Here is a 22,904-nt window from a genome sequence, read left to right on the forward strand (position 1 = left end):
TGGAGTAATAACTGAAATAGGTAAGCGCGTACACTTTTATAATTTAAGCTTCGAAATATCAGGGTCAGATGAGTAGCGGGATCGGTCAAACCGAGACTGAGAATTACGCTTATAACGTAGTTAGTTTTAACTGTAATCTGGAAACGAGGTTGACAAATGCATCAGCTCTGTTTAGTTATGGGTTAACCTCAAACTCTTAGCTTAGATTAGCTAGCTTAGGATGAATCATTGTAGGTACTTAACCCTAAAATGTTGGTTAGCCTATTTTAGAGCTCAGTTTCAATAATTTAGACACACTGCTATGTTATAAAGAGAGATCGTGTTTGTTAAAATAAAAATAAAAACTAATATTTGTTCGCTACTACATTGAGTAGCTAACAAAGATCCGTTTTGAATTCCTGTTGAGATACCAAAGATTGGATTCACTCCATTTATATTTGCAAAATCATGCAATATGGTCAGAGAATGCGGCGTACCTCAAGGCTCTTTCTTGGACCGTTACTGTTGTTAGTGTACATGTATGATACCATACTACTTACCAATACACTGTGTTGCGCAACGAATATGTTGTAAGGAACGCATTTGCTATATCAATAAATTATGAGTGTTTTTACTCGTCTCGATATGTTATTGCAGTTTGCATTAGCGATGAAGATCGATAGCCTCAAATTTATTGTAAACTTTCGCAAGGATATGAAATTTGTATAACTTACCTACTACTTACTTAATTGTTTTAGAGTTTATAGCTATAATTGGCCATTTGATAGAATAAACCTACAATCGAATATATCCTGATGTACTTATATATGTATATATATATGAATCTTTTTGAGTTTAGAAACTCCGTGTTTATTTGATGGATAAAGAACCTTAATTGATATGAAAACAATCCCACAATTCTGCATTAAAATTACCTACTACATCAACAAGTATCGTGTTACATAAGGGAACACCCAAATATTCCGAAAAACTTTTTTCCGAATTTGATAACCCCGAATATGTAATTTACGAAATATTGCAATACCGATTTTTTAAAATACCGAATTATAATAATCACGAAAATTATAATTTCGAATATTATAATCACAAATATTGTTATTACGATTGTTAAATATACGAATGTTAAAAAATACGATTACTTTAATATACGAAAAATAAAATACCGATTTATTATAATCACGAAAAAGTCAAATCCCGATCGGAAATATGATAATTCGTGATTTTGACAAAAAACATAAACGCCTTTAAAACTTTAGAACCAAAACCAAAAGATAGGTGCGACGACGAGCAAAGCGAGGAGGAGCGTGTTAGGTGCACATAGATATCGAAAAACAAAGCGGAGCGCAGCGAAGCGGAGCGGAGCGTTTCAAATATAGAGCAAAACAATTGTTAGGATTTTTATGGTGTTTAAACTTAAAAACCTTAGGACCTAAACCTAAAGATAGGTGCGACGACGAGCAAAGCGAGGAGGAGCGTGTTAGGTGCACATAGATATCGAAAAACAAAGCGGAGCGCAGCGAAGCGGAGCGGAGCGTTTCAGATATAGAGCAAAACAATTGTTAGGATTTTTATGGTGTTTAAACTTAAAAACCTTAGGACCTAAACCTAAAGATAGGTGCGACGACGAGCAAAGCGAGGAGGAGTGTGTTAGGTGCACATTGATATCGAAAAACAAAGCGGAGCGCAGCGAAGCGGAGCGAAGCGGAGCGGAGCGTTTCACATAATATAGCTTAAAAAATATTGTTTTTATACGCATTATGCTGCATTATTCATAATAGTTAACCATTTCTTGTTAACTAAGAAACATTCGGGAATTTGTATTTTCGGAATATTAAAACTTCGGGATTCGTAATTTAAATAATTCGATATAATAAAAATCGTACTTTTGAAACATCGAAATAATAATATTCGGAAAATTGACTTTCGTCATTTTAATAAATGTGTTGTTTGAAATTTCGTTTATAAACTATTCGTGATTTTCGTTATTCGGAAACTTAAAATTCGGGATTGTGAATTATTCGGAACTATGAAATTCGAAATTTAAAAAATCGTTATTTTCATATTCGTAAAAAAGTAATTCGGAATTATGTAGTGTACCCGTTACATAAGTATGGTTATATTTGTATTATTAGACAAAGATTATACTTTCAGTTTCTACGCAACTTTCTGCATCATCGATTTAAAAGCCGAGCCTTAATAATAATAATATGGTTTAATTTATTGCAACCAGAGACTGACCTCTGTCACGTACCGACATTGACATTGAGATAGCATTTGATATGAATACTAAACAAATTATTGACCTAAAGGCTCTTAACGACTATTACGTAAGAATTTGATTCAACAAATTCATTTGATTAAGTTTTATTTCACCAACCCGCACTTGGCCAGCGTGGTGGACTAGGCCTTAACCCTTCCTTCATTGGAAGGAGACCCGTGCCCCAGACGTGGGGACTTAATGGGTCGTGATGATGATGAAGTTTTATTTTCGCAAAAGATCGCATCCAGTGGCGTGCTTTGGGAGAGGCCTACGGCTAGCAGTGGACTGCTATAGGCTGATGATGATGATGATTTGACTGTAAAAAATGAAAATGATTATTTTAGGAACCTGATAAAGTGTGTGTGGTAGTGAGGTCCTGTGTCGTATTGAGGGTAGTGGCGACATGAAGGACCGGGATCTTTGAACTAATATTACTTTATACTTCAATGACTAGGACACAGATTCTGATGCCCAATAGTAAAAAGAAGGGAAAGGGAATGACGGCTTGTAATTTTTTCTAATAATCTTTGTAAAAAGTAAGGTTTGAAATAATTATATAAAATATATTTTAAATAAGTTAACTATACTATTTATAATTATTATAAACACTCTTGCAAGGCAGTGGCAGACACATATTATTCAAGATGAAAGTCAAATAAATTCTCTAGAGTGTTGAATAAATTAAAATATTGTTAATATTCAATATGCGCTCATAATTACTGGTTTGAATAGTTATTTATCAGTGAAAGTCGAGGAGGTCAATGCCGTAATAATTTACTAGAAAACTTTCTTTATAGGAAAAGTAAAAGGATTTGAAAACATCCTAATCCTAACTAATATTATTAATGCGAAAGTAACTGTGTCTGTCTGTTACTCTTTCACGGCAAACGGCCAAAACTACCGAATGAAAATTGGTATACATATGGTCTAGAGTCTAGACCTTGAGAAAGAACAAAGTCTACTTTTTATCCCGGATTTCCCACGGGAAAACTTTTTGAGGCGAAGCGAAACTCGTGGGAACAGCTACCTAGTTCTTAATAAAACATGCATTTTTTTAAAATGTCGAGCCTACCATGGTCGAATTTTCCATTCCAATATCCGCAGTGACTGATCTAAAACACGTTCCTTATAAGAATCGTAAGTACATTAATATTTTACGTGAGACACTTCGTATTAAACTTCAGTGTGTTACGATGTACGAATGTAGCCGATCCGATATCTACGAGGCTACTTTTGCTTGACTATTTCAACATTGAAGAATAAGGCTTATCCCAGAATAAGTCGTCTATTTACCCGAGAGGAAGCTACCTCATACATCAACTTATTTTCAAATAAGCATATTGGTGAAATCGGAGAGTTGTCATGCAATTAGGTAGATCCATATATTCAAAGAGATATAGGTTCACAAAGCAGCTTACCAAATGACATATGTGTATCTATATATTTTATATAGTTTTTATAGTTAGCAGCCTGAATTTGGGCCTAAGACGTAGGTAATTTGTGTAAACTGCAATAGGAAGTCGCTTGCCTACTGTATGTACCAATTATAGTAAAATGTCAAGGCGATTCATTCATATCCATTTATTAGTCACCATCAAGGAATGTTTTGTGTTTTGCAGTGAACGCTCATAGTATGACCAATGGTTATAGGATTTAAATTGCAGTAAATTTTAAAAATATGTAGGTTGGTACTTATGTCAATAAAACATGTGTAAGTAAGAAAATAAGAACTTACTTAGGTAGGTTCATATTTCGAAAAAGATATAGTTTATAGTTAGAGTTATTAAAAACAAAGTCCGAAGTGTTAAGCTTAATATAGGTATCTATTTTGGTATAAGTACATCGGAACACAATTGGCCATTCTCACCTGATCGAGGTTATTGATCTCTCCTATCTTGATTTAATTGATCATCTAATAGTATCCGAACGCACGCTTTCTTCCGGTATCAAGGTTAACTGGCTCTCACCTGTGGCTGCGCAGTATGTTGCGTCTTGCGGTAGAAACGACGACCCCTTTACAACTTTCGAACGTAACTGCGGTGACAATTTGACATTTGTAAAAACAGCGGGAAAATAAAATAGAACATTTTTAATTTTCTGGATGTCCACTGTTTATGAATAGACATTATTTGGTGAAACATAGTGAAAGGATATCCCCAGAAAGGCCTAGAATAACCGGGAATGAAGTAAAAATATTACTCTAAGAAAAAAATAGTACCTACTTACCTGAGCTACTTACCATCTTTATACCAACCCAGAATAACAAGATGCGTTTCAAAATTGATAAACGGTTAGGTTGGCGCGACATAGCATTATAGATGGCTCGTGGATCGGTTACGGTCTTACGGTGAATTGCAAGAAACGGTTCGTTTAGTTAGCTGGTTACCATAATAGGTGCACAGCTCCTCGTATAATATGATGCAGTCCAGATGGCACGTGGGGTGTAATCCAGTTGTGCGCGACTGACTTGATTGACATTCAGACAATTGCCTTTGAGTTGACGGGCCGGTTAAATTGCCTACCTATGTAGGTAATCTGATATAGTGATTCAATTGAGTAAGCAAGCATAGAAAATAGGCATGCTTCACTAATTTAAGTCTATGTCTTTTAACTTTCATTTAAAGAAATTTGTGCGGACCTACGAGTAGTACATATCTAAATAAGTAAGGATAGAGAGTTTTGAACCAAATTCTCAGGATCGAAGCGCGGGCCGTGATAACCGTATTAAATTGAGTGTCAATCTGAATTTCTTTCACACTACTCTACCAATTTACCATAATGCGATCGCGATCACAATAAGCCATAACTATTTGGTATTTTCTTATCTACAGTAACAGTTCTGTTTGGTAACGGTATATCGGTTGAACTGTTAATCTTCGTTGGTCGCTACGAGACTGTATCAGTGACAGACGGACAGACAGGGAAACCGGGGCTGGAGGGCTACTCTACACTGACGAAAAACGAAAAGCAAAGACTCCATCTCCTTGTATTAAACGCTGATTGCCCGACAGCTCTCGTTCTTTAGTTTTTCGTCAGTTTAGACTAACCCCCCTGGTTAGATGTAACATCTGTCTCGACTGCCGATACTGAGACAGAGATTAGTGTTCACAGATATTTAGCGGTGCTAGTAGGTACGTAATCTAAGTAGATACAAAAGCACTACTAATCCCCATAGCTGGGTTTACAGTACACAAATTTCGGATTGGTTAATAAAATCAGCAATAGTTTTAATGTTACTATGCACAACTAGGCTTTAGCTTCCTAAATCAGCAGGTATGTATACTGACCTATCTAGCACATACCTATAGTTTTCGAAATTGTACACTTTATAAGCTGTTTATATCCCAAATCAGAACGATCTGACCCAGTTTAGCACTCATTCACAACAAACGATCATTAACATCACATCGGAATGTCAATGTCTCGCTTCACACATTTCTAAACGAACACGACTCGTCTACTTGTCTCTTCCATCACCATGTTAGACCATATCACTTTCATCTTATTTTCAGTATCTTAGAGACTATTTTTCGTGCAATGCTTGCGAGTTTCAGGGGACACATACTTACTTGCGGTGAACGCATTGTTTAACTTTGCATTTTATGCCAACTCCCACACTTAAACTATGTCACTTTTTGTTTCATCTTCACTATCAATGACAAACCAGCGGAAATAAACTGTATCAGATGGTGATAAGATGCAAATTGGCGTGATATTTTACGGCAGGTACTGTCACCGGATGTTGACGGAAAAAGGCGGAAAATTGGTTTAAATATAACTCGTTTGAGTTTTCCCCGAAGAAATGTTTGTAAATTATGTGGTTTGATAAGGAAAACGTATATACCTACCGTACTTATTGAGTTTTTAGTAACCTTCAATAGTACTTAGTCAAAGAATTAATAAAAACACAATGTAATGAGCTAAAAACAAATTATATCCAATCAACAAATTGACACATCAATGCTGAATAATGTATTAAAATAAACAATGGCGTCTTCCTCTCACGGAGATCTAAAACGTTTATTTGACCATTGTTGCATTTGAATTTAATTAATACCTAATTACATACGTACAATTTTATTGTTTGTTTCCTAACGTTTTAATATTGCCCATTAGATATTTAAAAATTTTCCAAATATACGGGGTGTTTAATTTACCATTTAAGGTTATACTTACTTACATTCAAAAGTAGCCTAGTACTACAACAAACTCAGGCCTTGTTCAAGGAATGTTTTGATTCTAATGGCATGTCATAGAGACACATTAATAATTTATATTCATCCCCGACGCATTCCGTATCGTGTGACCATAGATTAGTATCTTTTGCACCTATTGCGATGTACAGAAACAGAACAATATTCCCAGGAGGTCAGCGAAGTCACGGCCACTGTGTCAGCTCAAACCGATGTTCGAATTTTGAGAGGCGTTGCTTTTTAATATTCCGTTATTGGTGGCTTGGTTTTAATTCTTAAGCTACTTATCGGTCTTTGGAGGCAAAGGTTACCAGCCTCTACGTACAATGTATTCGTTATTATGAACTTTTTATGGGAAACACCCATACATTTTTTCGGATACTTACGTATTTTATAACCATAATCCTCACATATCGGCTATAAGTTCTGGACTATAAGCTTCAGAAGGAAACTGACCGTCACACAATATACAGGGTGTTGCAAAAAGGGTATACTAAGCCGAAAGTTTTTTTATTGACGCGAATTTTGAAATTCTGATTTCAGTTAGATATACCATGCTGCTCATGTAGGTTTCGGCTTAGTATACCCTTTTTGCAACACCCTGTATTAAAGACACCTTCGGATTAAAATAAACTATCAAAGGTACTTAGGTCTAGGAATGGTCTTGGTCAATGTGTGTGTTTCAAACACCCAACATTCCCGAGTTGTAAAATTTACTGTTCTGATACCCTACTATTTTATTCGTTCATTAACATTCTTTATTCAAGATAAAATCTACGATTCACCGTAAACCGTAATATACTATCATACCTAATTTCATAACACTATTAAATCAATATACTAACGGAAATCGAACCTTATACACTGGTAATAAGGATGAGCGATTGTGGATTACTTAGATTGCTAGTTTCGGAAATTTTCCCACTTGTTCAAACCAATACCGCATTTTTTGTATACTTAAGTTATTTTAACCTACATCATACTCGTATATACCTAGTACGCCCTACAAACGTTTAACCAATAGAATTAATTTATTGAAAAAATCATGTGCTTGCAATAATTTCGCGAGAATCAAAGTTTATGTATTGGGATTGGGCAGTTATGGGCATTGGGCATGAGAAATCGAAGCATGGATCTGATAATGGATAAGAAAACATTTACTTATTGGTTACAAAAAATCGAAACTGCGATATGTGTTGCATTGGTTGATTTTCCACTCAACACTCCAATAACCTTTATTAAATTGGTTTAAATTCCACCTTTCAGTAAATACCTAGTTAGGACTAAAGTTGGTCTTGTTAATTTTCACCTTGGCAGACCTTTACTTTTGTGGGGTGTGTCCAACAAGATCTAGTATTTTTAGAGCTTGAATTGCAATCTAGAATGCCAACTAGATCGTTACATGAAATTTTACTGGTCCAATTAGGAAACTCAGTTTTAAATTGGATTTTGCCTTGAAATTTGTAATGCACAGTGGAAGCTATTCTAAATGTAACTTCAAAAATAACTCTTTGATTTATGATGAAGTATGAAATAAGAATCTTAAGTCGATAAGAACGTTTTTTTAATTACCCGCGAAGGGAAAATTGCTCTTCACTTGTTATGATTATTATGAATTATGGCTAAAGATCAGACAATCTAACCTGAAAATGGGAATTAATTTATATTTTCAACAAATTACAACAATTGTAACAAATTACAGCTATGAAACAATAGTGACCCACTAAACAACAGAGGAACAGTCTCAACAGAATTGATTATACAAGGAAACGTTCTAAGTAGACCAATTTGCACCGGTTTACCCTGTTATCCATAACTCGCGGCTGGAAGCACGAAAACTGCAATTGCAATGGTCAATACGTGACCGAGGCATGGTTGCCTAATCTTAACGAGGAGAGCTGATGAGAGCCAAAGGACAGGAAATCTAGACTAACCAGATTGTACTGGCCAGTTGTTTCGCAACACAAGTTACAGGATATGGGTTTGTTGTCAATTTATGAGTAATTGATGTTGATTCTGAATGAAATTGAAACAAATTATCATTTTGTAGCTGTCAAAACCTTAAATTATTTTATTTAACACTCTGTTTTAAATGACAGATCAACCACGAAGACATCTATATCCTAACTAATTTTATAAATGCTAAAGTAACTGTGTCTGTCTGTCTGTTAGTCTTTCACGCCAAAACTACTGGACGAATTTGAGACGAATTTCAATGAAATTTGGATTACAATATGGTCTTGACCCTAAGAAAGAACTAAGACGAAACTTTTTAAGGCGAAGCGAAGCTCGCGGGAACAGCTAATTTAACAATAAATATGAATATCGACAACTCTCGTTCGTTCGTTTTTTGTCTAGCTATATAGAACGATTCTTTACTTTCAGTCACGTCTGTTATTTCATCTGTGTAACTACTATGAATGAGAATTACCTACTTACTTAACTTACTCTCTTAAAACGTCGACGTGGTGAAGGAAAGTAGCCGATGTTGTCACAGTTGTCACTGCTACTTGTTTACCTACAACTTGTATTGTGAGGACGTTGTATTGGGTAATATGTATGACTGTATGTGTGTCATTTATTGGGTTTATTGGTTTAACCTTGTCTATTTATTTGAGCTGCAAACAGTTTTGCATTTATTTACCTTTTATGTTTATCAGTCGGTAGATTTCAGTTTACTTTACTGTCGTCATTTAATAACACCTCCATTTTAGGTACATTTTATTGTTATATTTTTTGTACCTACTCTACAATTATTTTTAAATATTTTCGATGCAATCCTATATTTCACCTAACAGAGGTTTTATACCTCTCGTTTTATAACATCCATTATCATAATTATTATTTTCCGTTCATGTCAATACTACATAAGTACTATCTATATGTTTAAATCCTTCGACTAAGTGGCTAGTAAAGAAAAGTCGTCACTATAAAGGAAAGTTTGAGTCCAATTAGACCATAGACAAATTGATGCGTAGAATTACCCACCAGACACGTACGTGGTCCCAGCTCGGTGCAAGTTCAGCACCGTGGCCAATCTATTTATTACATGGCTTTCACATAACCACTATACATAATATAATATAGATTGAAAGAAAAGTTTCACAATTTCTTCTCTTTTTTTGCAGATTTGCTAAGCTTGCGTGCCAGGATCTTAGAGAATTTCTTATTATGTAAGTAATTAAGTGTTTTGGTTTATTTAATGAATTCATTGAAAAAATTAAACAACTAACTAACACTTACGAGCAATGATAAAGTTCCAGTGACAGCACCAAATTAGTCCTTAAAACAACGGAAAAGGCTAGCTTAATAATTATATTATATCATTGTAATTATATAATAATAATATAATTACATTAATAATTAAGAACATTGTTACTAACACATTGGGCTTAAGTTGTCAATTTAAATAAATACATTATTATTAATTTACTTTTGTATCTTTTAATTTTAATTTTATAAATGTAAATGTAATTAGGATATGATATGGGCTTTTTACACCTGAAATAAAGATATATTATTATTATTATTATTATATTATTATTAATAAAGCCGTCTGCGTAATAGTGAATTCAGAACAGCGTAAATATTTTGATCAAATTCTAAATTAAATGTTTTTATAGTGTTTCGGCATTTTCTAAGTGGAACTTTTTCATTGCTTACTTTTCTATGTACTTACGTAGGTAGGTGTGCTCAGCTGCTCAGACTGAAACAGAAGTGTTACAATCATAATCGACATCGTCTCGATTGCATTATGCATTCGATTCATTAATCGATACACGATTGATGGAGCGTGCTGTCTGGGCAATTCCTATGGAGACACATAATATTCTACATGATTGGTGGCCTAAGTCACAAATTATTATGATTTAAGTAGAAGATAAATGTAGGTACCATAACATAAGCTTGTCACGAGACAAGAAGCAAAAGTTAGTTTCATACAAACCTATTTTTAACATGTTAAAATGACGAGCAACCAGAAAAAATATGGATTTTACAACTTTTACAACTATTCTTCACCAGCATTCATATAATATCTGCGCTGTATGACTTCGAGCATACATTAATCACAATGGCATTTTCATAGCATGTGAATGAGAATTAGCTCAATTATTGCAATTAACGTGCAAATATTGCAAAAACATTTTAATTTTACAATGTTCACACAACAAATAAATCACAAATGCGTGATCAGTGATCATTCATGAACAGGCCTAGGCCCAGTGTTCCGTGTGAGGAACAGACACCGCCCTGTCTGTGCGTCTATTTGCGACCTAATACTTAATTATATTAATCATCCAGTTAAGGAAATAACAGTTATTTCGATTACAATTAGCTACATTTTTCGTGAAATGGCGTTGAATTTTTACATTAGGTATTAGGTGTGTTTGTATAGTTATGTAGACTGCTGTAAAATTGTTGGGAGTAGATTGTTTTGTCTAATAGGTATACTTACGGCAATTTATTGCTTTGGAAATCTTCTTCAGAATTACTTACACTTATGAAAGTGTTTAGAAAATAAGCAGAAGAACAAGTTGCATCTTTCCAAGTGCCGGAAACGCTAAGTGTTTCTTCAGTCTGCGCGGAAACGGCTAGAAACTATAGTTTTTGTTACTTTCATTTAATTTCATACATAAGTTATAAACTAATAGCTTACATACTTATCCTGAAATTAATAGAAAATATTGTTAATTTAGTCAAATTAAGTCTCTTTATGTAAAAAAATTGATTTGAATAAACTTGTAAATTTACAACAAGGTTAAAATTTACTTTGAAACACAGTTAATCAATATAGCAATTTCTATTAATCTAACTAAAATATATATTTAAATACCTATGTATATATTCTCTATAAAATAAAATGATTTTAGAGCGAAAATTCAATGATACAACATCTTAGAAGAATGGTTGAGGAATCAAAACCTTAATTTAGAACCTTCATTACACCTAAGACATTGATAGCGGTTATTTCCTACTGCTGACCATTGTTTTTATATTTCCCATGGGAGGTTATATCAAGGCATTCATGTTATGGCTTGAACTTGAAAAATTATGGGTTACCATAAAACAGGTACCCAGGTACTTTTGTTGACGGTCAACTAACACAAAATTAAATTCCCACAAAGTGTGTTGGTCACCCTACAGTTAGAACAAACGGAAATGGCAAAATACATGTTTTAGCCGACACTTCGATTGCCGGCCGCTGGTTTGGCTACAATTTTGCAATTTATAGTAAATGTTGAGATTATAGCTAAAGCCCTTGTCGGGCTAATTGAGATTGTACTTTGGTCAGTATTGAAAACTAGTACCTACTTTATTACTTCCATGATTGAAATCGTTGTAATGAATTTATGGAAACTCGTATAAATCGGGTAAATAACTAATGCATTCAAAATTCGTTACAAGTTTGTGAAAAGATATACTTTTACCGCTAAGACCATGTCCTAAGTGTCATCTCATAAACCGTTTAATTATGAAATGCAATACCTATACTTAGTTATTTCTGTATCCTTTTAAGCAGGGGCGTAGTTTCGTTTCCTGTCTGCTCAATTCTCGCATTCTGAAGTATGAATAATATCTGGTCGCTAGTGAGTAATGGTTGCAGCGGGCCACCTCTCCTTTGTTTATGCACCTGCGGTTGCGGTTCACAGATATAAAATATTTTATTCTGAATGGACAACATTTCAAAAAACTAAAGCTGCTATAAATCGAAAACCATTTCGAGATTTAGCTCTAAAGGACACAAAAAAAATGTTCTTGTATTTTTTGGATGTATCATTTTCGAGAAAATCATAAAATAGTAAAAAAGTGCTGATGACGTCATGCATCAGGTGCGATGCATTTTGATGATCAAAGCCTATAGATTTAAAAACAAAGTAACTGTCACTTTCATTTTTGATTGAATTTGACGTTTTATCGTGACGTTGTTGTTTATTTGGGTCATTTTCATTAATTCTGTTCTGACACTTTCTGACTATTTTTTTATTTATTATTAACAGATGACCTCTATATAATATGTCCCAGAGCATGCCACCGCCTACACAGCTGAAACAATGCTTCTGCTTATTTTTTTACATGATAAGTACCTACTTTCCATCATCAGAAATATCAATGTCATTTGAAAATGACCCATTTGTTGGTTGGCATGTAAACAAAGTTTAAATGTCACTTGTCAGTGTCATTTATGATTTTTTCGAGACTCAGGCAATAGACAAAAATAAAAATTGAGCCTAATATGTGACTTCACTTCCGGTTTTAAAATAATAAACTTTAAAGTTAAAAATAACATGCAAAAATTAATGTATATACAAAATAAAAAAATACGGGTCCACTAATTTTCTATAATCTTTCCGAATAGCTAATAAAAATATAGGGTAAAGAAAATGAAATGTTGTCCATTACACACAAAATTCACACCGAAATAGTAAATACTCGATCTACAGACAATTTTTGGTACAGAATTTAGAAAAAATATATATTTATCGTAAAGCTATAGAGTAAAGTATTAAATAAAGCTACAACTATATTAATTATCGGGGTGCACTTCAGCTACTGACACTGATGAAATGACTGGCTAAACTTTCCGCCACGGTGACAAATCCTTGTCCAGATCTATTGTTTGTAACCAATAGGCTAAGAAAAGATTGGATACTTGTATGTATGTATGTATGTATTGCACAAAACCCAGCCAGGAGTTACCCTGCATCCTGGATTACGCCAGGCCAACCAGGCAGCACATAGTTTTTAAGAGGAGGGGGAACACACGCTCAGGGATAGGTAAGGAAAGTGAGTATAATCGACCGAGTATGCACCCTAATAAGCCAATATAGGAGGTAGGGTACGGGTAGGAATAAGGTTTGTGGAGAGCGTAATTTGTTAGCCTTCTTGGCATGTCTGGGTGCATGTGATACATTCTTCTTCGTGCTGCTGCTGCTCGGGTCTGATATCCTGTTCCAGTCCATGGAATGGTCCTGTGCTGATGCTGAAGTGGTCCTGTGCTGATGCTGAACTTGTCCTGTGTTGATGCTGTAGTGTGTGCCAGTAGATGGCTGGAGTGGTCCTGTGCTGATGCTGAACTGGTCCTGTGCTGATGCTGTAGTGTGTCCTGTGCTGTTGCTGAAGTGGTCCTGTGTCTGATATCCTGTTCCAGTCCATGGAATGGTCCTGTGCTGATGCTGAAGTGGTCCTGTGCTGATGCTGAACTTGTCCTGTGTTGATGCTGTAGTGTGTGCCAGTAGATGGCTGGAGTGGTCCTGTGCTGATGCTGAACTGGTCCTGTGTTGATGCTGTAGTGTGTCCTGTGCTGTTGCTGAAGTGGTCCTGTGCTGATGCTGCAGTGGTCCTGTGCTTTTGCTGGTGTGGTCCTGTGCTGACGCAGAAGTGGTCTTGTGCTGATGCTGTAGTGTGTGCCTGTAGTTGGCTGGAGTGGTCCTGTGCTGATGCTGCAGTGGTCCTGTCCTGATGCTGAAGTGGTCCTGTGCTGATGCTGTAGTGTATGCCAGTAGATGCCTGGAGTGGTCCTGTGCTGATGCTGCAGTGGTCCTGTGCTGATCCTGAGTGGTCCTGTGCTGATGCTGGAGTGGTCCTGTGCTGATGCTGTAGTGGAGTGACTGTAGATGGCTGGAGTGGTTCTGTGCTGACGCTGAAGTATTCCTGTGCTGATGCTGTAGTATGTGACTGTAGATAGCTGGAGTGGTCCTGTGCTGATGCTGTAGTGGAGTGACTGTAGATGGCTGGAGTGGTTCTGTGCTGATACTGGAGTGGTCCTGTGCTGACGCTGAAGTATTCCTGTGCTGATGCTGTAGTATGTGACTGTAGATAGCTGGAGTGGTCCTGTGCTGATGCTGTAGTGGAGTGACTGTAGATGGCTAGAGTGGTTCTGTGCTGATGCTGGAGTGGTCCTGTGCTGACGCTGAAGTATTCCTGTGCTGATGCTGTAGTATGTGACTGTAGATAGCTGGAGTGGTCCTGTGCTGATGCTGTAGTGGAGTGACTGTAGATGGCTGGAGTGGTTCTGTGCTGATGCTGGAGTGGTCCTGTGCTGACGCTGAAGTATTCCTGTGCTGATGCTGTAGTATGTGACTGTAGATAGCTGGAGTGGTCCTGTGCTGATGCTGTAGTGGAGTGACTGTAGATGGCTGGAGTGGTTCTGTGCTGATGCTGGAGTGGTCCTGTGCTGACGCTGAAGTATTCCTGTGCTGATGCTGTAGTATGTGACTGTAGTTAGCTGGAGTGGTCCTGTGCTGATGCTGTAGTGGAGTGACTATAGATGGCTGGAGTGGTTCTGTGCTGATGCTGGAGTGGTCCTGTGCTGACGCTGAAGTAGTCCTGTGCTGATGCTGTAGTATGTGACTGTAGATAGCTGGAGTGGTCCTGTACTGATGCTGTAGTGGAGTTACTGTAGATGGCTGGAGTAGTCCTGTGCTGATGCTGCAGTGAGTGACTGTAGATGGCTTAAGTGGTCCTGTGTCTGATACTGCCGTTATGCTGTAGCTGTAGATTTCTGTAGCGTTCCTGTGGCTTACGTCTGTGACTTCTGAGCTGGGTAGTGGTTTACAGGATTGATGATACTTATTCTGTGTTTGTGTGCGTCTTCGATTGGTGGCGATAATTGATTGAATTGATTGTTATCTTCCATTTATTATTCAGTTCTAGCGGTGGATGCTCGTGTAGGCAACGGTTGCATATGAACTATAGTTGCTATAATGATTTTATTATATTTTATCTTGTGTTCGTTTTTCAGTTTCCCTTGAATGGTTCGTTGATGTAGACAGCTACATATCATCATATACCAAGCGGTCAAAAATACTTGGTAGAATTCCATTAAAATATTTGGTGAGCTATTGTTTTAGGGGTGCAGTTTCTGTCTATAAACATTTTTGTTATATTCTGCTTAAAAAGTATCTTTGTTGCAATGTGGGAATTTAGTTTAACAAACTTTGGCTTTGTCTACTTTTTCCCCATTGTTTCAGTTTGGGTCTATTTTATGGCTTGCAGATGTTCCGTTTCTTTTGGCGCAATGGGTCTATTGCCGCGGTTTTTTTTTTTAAAATATTCTGGTCTGAAAGAGAGCTTATTTCTAAGAATTGCGTTTGCTGTGGAAAAAATATTAGTCAGTGGTCCTAAACCCTGCACATGTTTGTATAATAGGATACTTACGTTAGTTTCCAGGCATTGTTAATTAAAATATATATTATGTTAAGTTTGTTCATGCAATGAATAAATTGGTGATGTTTTAGTTTACTAACTAAAGTTTTTATTCGTTGGTATTTTGCTGGATGGTGTAAGTGTCGTGCTAGATTTTTTGGACACGCACTGGTTTCGTTATTAATCCTTTTCAAAATGTAACAGATCTTAGGAACACTGTTCATGCAATAAAAGAATTTGAGTTTTTTGTTGTTGACTATAGATAAATGCATTTGGTGATATTCTGCTGGATACTGTGCTATTTGGATAAGTACAAGTTAAAATTAAAGCAATATGAGATTCTTTTTTTCTTTCCCTGTTCAAAAAATTGCAATAATCACCACGTTTTGCTTAGTTCAAGTAACCACTACTTTCGTTCAGGACATATTGAGATAAAAGGCTTTTAATTTCAAATGTATTCGGAAGGATGATAAAGTATGCTGATTGCCTTCTGTCAGGTGCCCTGAAGGTCTAGCTGGTAAAACTACGGTGTTGCGGATAGTTGGTATTTCTGAAGCAACGTCAGCTGGTCTCTAAATCGGGATTGGAATTCTCTCACCAGATTCTCACGGATAATGCTTTAGGGTATGACGGTGGCGGACGGCGAACTTATATCACGCCTATAAAGGGGCTGCGTCACACTATAATTTATACACTTCACACACTAGAACCGCGCACTTTAATGAAATGACTATATTGATACAAGGCAAGATACGAGTATTAGGTAATTTGACACTATAGTATACACATTGCAAAACTTTTTAAATAAATAAGAGATCACTTAATATAGATACTTATAAAGACTCAAGCTTTCGTACAACGGTTACTGATAAACAAAAGGCAACGCGAAACAAAGGATTTTTATGCGCAAGGGCCAGCGGCCAACACGTGTTGGGGCCCGGGAGCGCCCGGCGGACCCGACCGTCCCGCTTGCCTGTCACAATGCAACTCCCCTAAGAAAAGATTGGATACTTAGTACAAAATCCTAAAGTTTAAGAAATCAAAAGCTTAAACTGTACGGTGCACATGAAAATATCTGGTGAGTCAGGCGCCATGATGCAACGTTATAAATGTGTAAAGTTGTAAAACTTAATTGCTTATTTTATAGTAAGTAATTCGCGTAACTGTCTGCCCTTTTCTGTCAGATGACTTCCAAATAAGTCTCGGGGAATCAGAAAACTTGTCTTTGGGTCAGCAGGTTTTTGTCCAGTATCGGACCGAGACACAATCGTCATAACAACACCGTATTCATACATAATGAAATCTTTAACTTTCGCTTTAGTTTAGCCAAGTTTTTGGATAACTTTCCTATTGGACGAAAGTTTGAAACGGTTGCATATTTTTGAACTGGTTTACGACGAATTTCTCGAAGAGTTTCTTCCTCAAAATACGAAATTCAATGTCATATTGCAGTTTTATTAGACCGGTTATGTTTATAAAAGGAAATGTCCCTAAGAATGTAGAAAAAGGACCATAAGTACGTATGTGGTACATGCAAATTCTAAAGAGTCAAATCTCCCTTAGATACGCTCATGCAAGAAGTCCTAGCTATAGATATCTAAATAGGCTGATAAATTATGAATGAAACAAAAAACACTTTCCTTATAAATACCTATGTTTAGTGAATCCGTTATAAATTCGACATGTTCGGTATACCGTGAAGTTTCAGTGTTCAGAATCTCTTACTTCATTGCAATTAGTGGTTGCATCCATGTTGCATCGCGGTTATACAATCTCTCGTTCTGCTGCAATATTTACCAGGTTATGTTTACATGGTTAACTAATTTGGGAGTGGACTTTGTTTACTTCCGGTAACGTGACGGTGTGAGGCAATAAGATGTCCCCAAACTCTTGTAATAGATAGAAGCTATTAGCACCAAGCCATTAAGTATAAGTACCTACTAACTTTATTTTATATTTAGATAGATGTTTGCATAATGTTCAGTTATGTAAATCTTAATGCTAAAGCTTTTCCTACCCTCCTTCAGAAGCAATTCTCAATACACTTATTAATTTCTTGAGTGAACATCAACAGTACTAGGATCGCATAAATCCTGAAGAGACCGACAGCCATTCCTTTTCCTTTCAATAGCGATGTGCATTGCGAACACGCATGCGCGTCGACTATGCGTTCCTTTAGCTACCTTCGATGCCTTATCGTCTCAGGACGCTCAGGGTATTTTTAGTCAGTGACTGGAAACGTTAATCTTATAACACCCGTTGTGTGTGTTTGTCTGTGACCTAGGTATGGTGGCAATTTTTGTTTGAGAACTTGATAAATTCTTAGCTATATTATAAAGGAGACTTTTTCATTTTAAATTACGTTCTTCTAAGACTACATTTCATGGCCCTAAAAACAAAGCCTCTACCTACTCACCCAACTATTTTCTTCACAAGCGAAAACTGAAAGCAAATTCGCATTCTGTACGCATTACTTATTATTCTGTGGTATTACTTATATTGCAAGTTTTCCCCCATACATTGCAAAATCGTCTGCGTTTTTTCTTAGCGAGGTCGTGCGGCGATCCCGCCTGGCCCTGGGTCAGTGACCTGGCCATTGACTCCTGGGGGGTCACTCTCTACATCGTCGAACGAACAACCAAGAATTGTCATGCAATCGGCACGCTTAATACAACGAAATAGAGCCGTAGTCAGCGCAGTACTCCGAAGCTTCGGAAAAGAAAATCTGCAGCGTTTACCACGACTCTATCTCATTGTATTAAGCGTGCCGATTGAGTAACAATTGTCGTTCGTTTATTCGTCAATGTAGAGTGACCCCCCTGGAGTGTCGTAGTCTGCCCACGATGTGAATTACCCCGGCCGAGTGGGATTCTTGTGGGATTGTGGAATTGATACTGATATTCGCAGTGTTCTATTGTTAAACTTTACAACGCTTTAATTCAAAGTGTTTAAAAAAAAATAGAAAGTGAAGTCTAAAGTTTAATTTGAAAAGTAATGATCTTAAAAATATTGAGGAGCAGAAAAATAAATACCTACTGACCTACAGTTTTGAACCAAAAAATAATGGTTTCTTATGGGTCTTATAACTGGTTGAAGATGGGCTCTTCGAGCGTACAATACCTACTTAATTATGACCAAGCTCATAACCTCTCTCGAGAGAGTCACATGAAATGACGAATTAACTTGCAATTTGCGATGAAAGTTTCCTTTCCTTGTTTGAAGAGATTTTAACACAAACCCAGCAATCGCTAAACAAAACATTGACCATCTGACACAATCTCTTTACAAATCTAGAAGTATAGTGCCACAATCTTATCTGTTCCGGTGGTCAAAATGTGCAACTAACGAGACGTCATTGTCAAACGTCATTTCATACTCTGTGCGTTATTTGAGTTGTCAATTTCTGTGAAGAGTTATTTAATTTGTTTTGTGATTTTCTGGGTGAAATAATGCCAAAAGCGCTGTAATGTGATGCAAGAAAAGTAGTACTATATATATATTGGCTGTTATGCAAGAAGAATAACATATTCAGGCGCCTTTAATTCCGTTTGAAAAAGTGGAAGAACGAGTTGCAGCGGCTACAGGTTAGTGTTGCCAAATATGACGAATAATTTTACCCATATACTCCATGTAATTTTATTAAATATTTTCCCGAGAGGCCCGTGCCCCAGCAGTGGGGACGGGATGGGTCGTGATACTCGTGATGAAAAGTATATAATCTTTATTTTTCTTTGATTACAGGTGTGAGGACATGACATGATACTTTAAATCTTAGGCAGTATACCAAGAAGAATTTCTCGCACCTGCAGCGATTTTAGACGAAATAATGATGATTTATGACAAGTCATTGTTTTCCCAACCTATCAAGAGTTGGCTGAAAGAAATTGCTTTTTGGCAATTAGCCTTTGGAAGGAGACCCGTGCCCCAGCAGTGGGGACGTGATGGGTCGTGATGATGATGATGATGATGATGAATTAGCCTTTGCACACTGTCTGAATTTTTTTAAATTGTATGTTCTTGTTTCTATTTACTTTATAAAATGTAAAATAAAGTGTTCAAAAATAATAATTAATAGTTTTTTTTAAGTCGTATCTCGTTATTTCCACGACCCACATATATTACCTATACCATTTTAATCTAGATTTAGCCCCTGTTTCACAATGTCTGGTTAGTAGCTACCTGTAAGATAAAATACATGCTGTCACTCTCTGTTATTACTTTTTTGACCGTGACAGCATGTATTTTATCTTATAGGTAGCCACTAACCAGACATTGTGAAACAGGGCCTTAATCTCCTATATCAGAACATAATCAGAACTAATTTAATTTCTGTTCGCCGTGGACAAATTTTCCATACAACAAATGTCGTTTGATATATTATATCCTCTTTCATTTACTATCGACCCTATATTTTGATATATCTATAAGTACTTATGAATGTACCTAATTATACAATAGGTAATAGCAGAAATGCATTGTCGTTTAAACCAGAAATAGGCAAAATTTATTCGATGGCATCACTGGATTCAATCACAGCGACGTCAGCACCGGAACAGATAAGATTGTGGCACTATACCTACATTAAGTGAGTCACCTGGGTGTCAGCTGGTAGAAACAATGTCCATAGACTTCCGTGTTAGTGCGATTCCTGAAGGTTGTGTAATACTGAAGGGTTAACCTAGCTTAAAGAAAAACGAACGAACGAGGTTAATACTAATATACGATAAAGTGGAGGTGAGCACAACAACAGCGCTCCGAAACGTAGTTTTTGGTAAGGAAGAGTGACCCCTTGCACCCACGCTGTGAAGGTTGTGGTTTGATACTCGTAATACCTTTCTTATGGTTCACTATTATAATATGTGTAGTTAGAACTTTGGATTATTATTTAATAATTAACTTTCATGAAAATGTCACCCACAAATAAAGAGTCCTTAATTTTTGAGAACAAGATTATAGTTTATCACTCTGGGCCGATTTTTCAATGCCAGGATAAAAGGTCAAATAACTATCTAGCGAATAATTTTATTTGGCTGTTTATCGGCTTGGTAGTTGCTAAACCATTTTTCAATTGTGATTTATTCCATAGGTATAGTGCCACAATCTTATCTGTTCCGGTGGTCAAAATGTGCAACTAACGAGACGTCATTGTCAAACATCATTTCATACTCTGTGCGTTATTTGAGTTGTCAATTTCTGCGAAGAGGCTGAAGCTACGTTATTTAATTTGTTTTGTGATTTTCTGCGTGAAAATAATGCCAAAAGCGCTAAAATGTGATGCAAGAAAAGTAATACTAGATATATTGGCTTTTATGCTGGAAGAATAACGTATTCAGACGCCTTTAATTCCGTTTGAAAAATTGGAAGAACGAGTTGCAGCGGCTACAGGTTAGTGTTGCCAAATATGACGAATAATTTTACCCATATACTCACATGTAATTTTATTAATATTTTCACCCCATCACGTGCCCCAGCAGTGGGGACGGGATGGGTCATAATGAAAGGTATATAATCTTTATTTTTCTTTGATTACAGGTGACATGTCACTTTAAATCTTAGGCTGTATACCAAGAAGAATTTCGCGCACCTGCAGCGATTTTAGACGATATAATGATGATTAATGACATCTTCTCCCAACCTATCAAGGGTTGGCTGGAAGAAATTGCTTTTTGGCAAATAGCCTTTGTACATTGTCTGAATTCCTTTTAACTTTATGCTCTTATTTCTTGTTACTTTTGAAAATGTAAAATAAAGTGTTCATAAATAAATAAATAATAATTAATAGTTTTTTTTAAGTCTGTATATCTCGGTATTTCCACGACCCACAGATCTGATATTAACCTATACCATTGTAATCTAGATTTAATCTCCTATTATTTTATTTCTGTTCGCCGTGTACAAATTTTCTATACAACAAATGTCGTTTAATATATAATATCCTTTTTCATTTACTATCGACCCAATATTTTGATTTATCTATACTTATGATGTACCTAATTATAAAATAGGCAATAGCAGAAATGCATTGTCGTTTAAACCACAAATAGGCAAAATTTAATCGATGGCATCACTGGATTCGATCACAGAGACGCCGTCACCGGAACAGATAAGATTGTGGCACTATAACTATCTTACCGATTTTTCTACTTGAACTCTGGAAAGGTGAAACAAGTATATGTAGACACCTAGTGCTAAAGCAGGACAGACTACTATTTTGATTGTCAGAGTCAACTGTCACTGTCAAGCCACAAGCCTCACTGACTGTTTTGTTTGGTTGTTTATTGGGTTGTTTCAATTTTGGTATTTATATTTGTTATTTTTGGATCGCAATGGAATCACAAAAAAGAGAGCGTTCGGCGAATTTTAATATTAATGAAGTTACTGTGTTAGTGAGTGGTAGATAAATTTTATTCAAACATGTCATAGAAAATAAAAAGACCGATGCAGCAACAAATAATAATTTTCTTCCATGCAGTCTGCATGGAAGAAAATTGAGTTTCTTTTAACTCCAGTGGTATAACCAGTCCGCTCATTGAAAATCCTTTAATTTAAGTACGAGGGCATCAAAAAAACAATGAAGAAGAAGTCGTAAGAAGAAGTCTTCCCTGCAAAGGCAGGAGATGTACAAAACTGGAGCTGGGCCCTCAAATGCTCCTTCATTTAACGATGTAGAAGAAAAGGTGTTAGGCATTTGCTCCAACATTAGCATTCAACGTATCCTTAATTTAAATTTAATGAATAAAAACTGAAAGAAATAACACCTATGTTTTATTATCAAGTACTGGATGGTTTCTCTCTTTTCTCCTCAGCCTATAGCCGTCCACTACTGGACATAGAAGATCATGCCGCCAAGCAGGAGGGATGTCTTAGATACTTAGGTATATGTAGCATAGGTTACCTACTTATCATAAAATGAAAAACTATAATGTACCTTAATATTTTATTATGAAGGAAGTGCTACTACATTCCTCTTTTTTAAAAAATTTATGCTTGAAAATAAATCAACATAATGTTTGTAGTCTGGCGCCTACATTCGTTCATTACCTACTACCTCTTTTTCGATCGCCAAATCATCAATATCATCGAAAATATCCATTGAAAAGACGATTATTCTCTGCGCTTGTATAGTTTAGAATTGGTGTAAACACAAAAAAGAACTTACTTAATAACCTCAAATGTCAAATTATCAATCGAATAAGCACTATCTGGCGGCTCAAGCAGCAGATAGATTTATTCTCCAGTTAACTGAGTTATTGGACGAATAAGTTCTATCTGACGGTTGAAAAATTCAATATTTCGCTATCTGT

General features: G+C 36.2%; 1 protein-coding gene across 1 annotated transcript in view; it reads left to right on the top strand.

The window, feature by feature from the left end:
- Positions 1-22,904, top strand: part of LOC105383008 (ATP-binding cassette sub-family G member 8) — a 51,052-nt gene that overhangs the window by 13,164 nt on the left and 14,984 nt on the right. The window contains exon 2 of the mRNA XM_038105319.2: positions 9,582-9,626. The gene's annotated coding sequence lies outside the window, so the exon portion shown is untranslated. The remainder of the gene's footprint in view (positions 1-9,581; positions 9,627-22,904) is intronic.

Source organism: Plutella xylostella, chromosome 22 (assembly GCF_932276165.1).
Source record: "Plutella xylostella chromosome 22, ilPluXylo3.1, whole genome shotgun sequence".
Taxonomy (NCBI): Eukaryota; Metazoa; Arthropoda; class Insecta; order Lepidoptera; family Plutellidae; genus Plutella; species Plutella xylostella.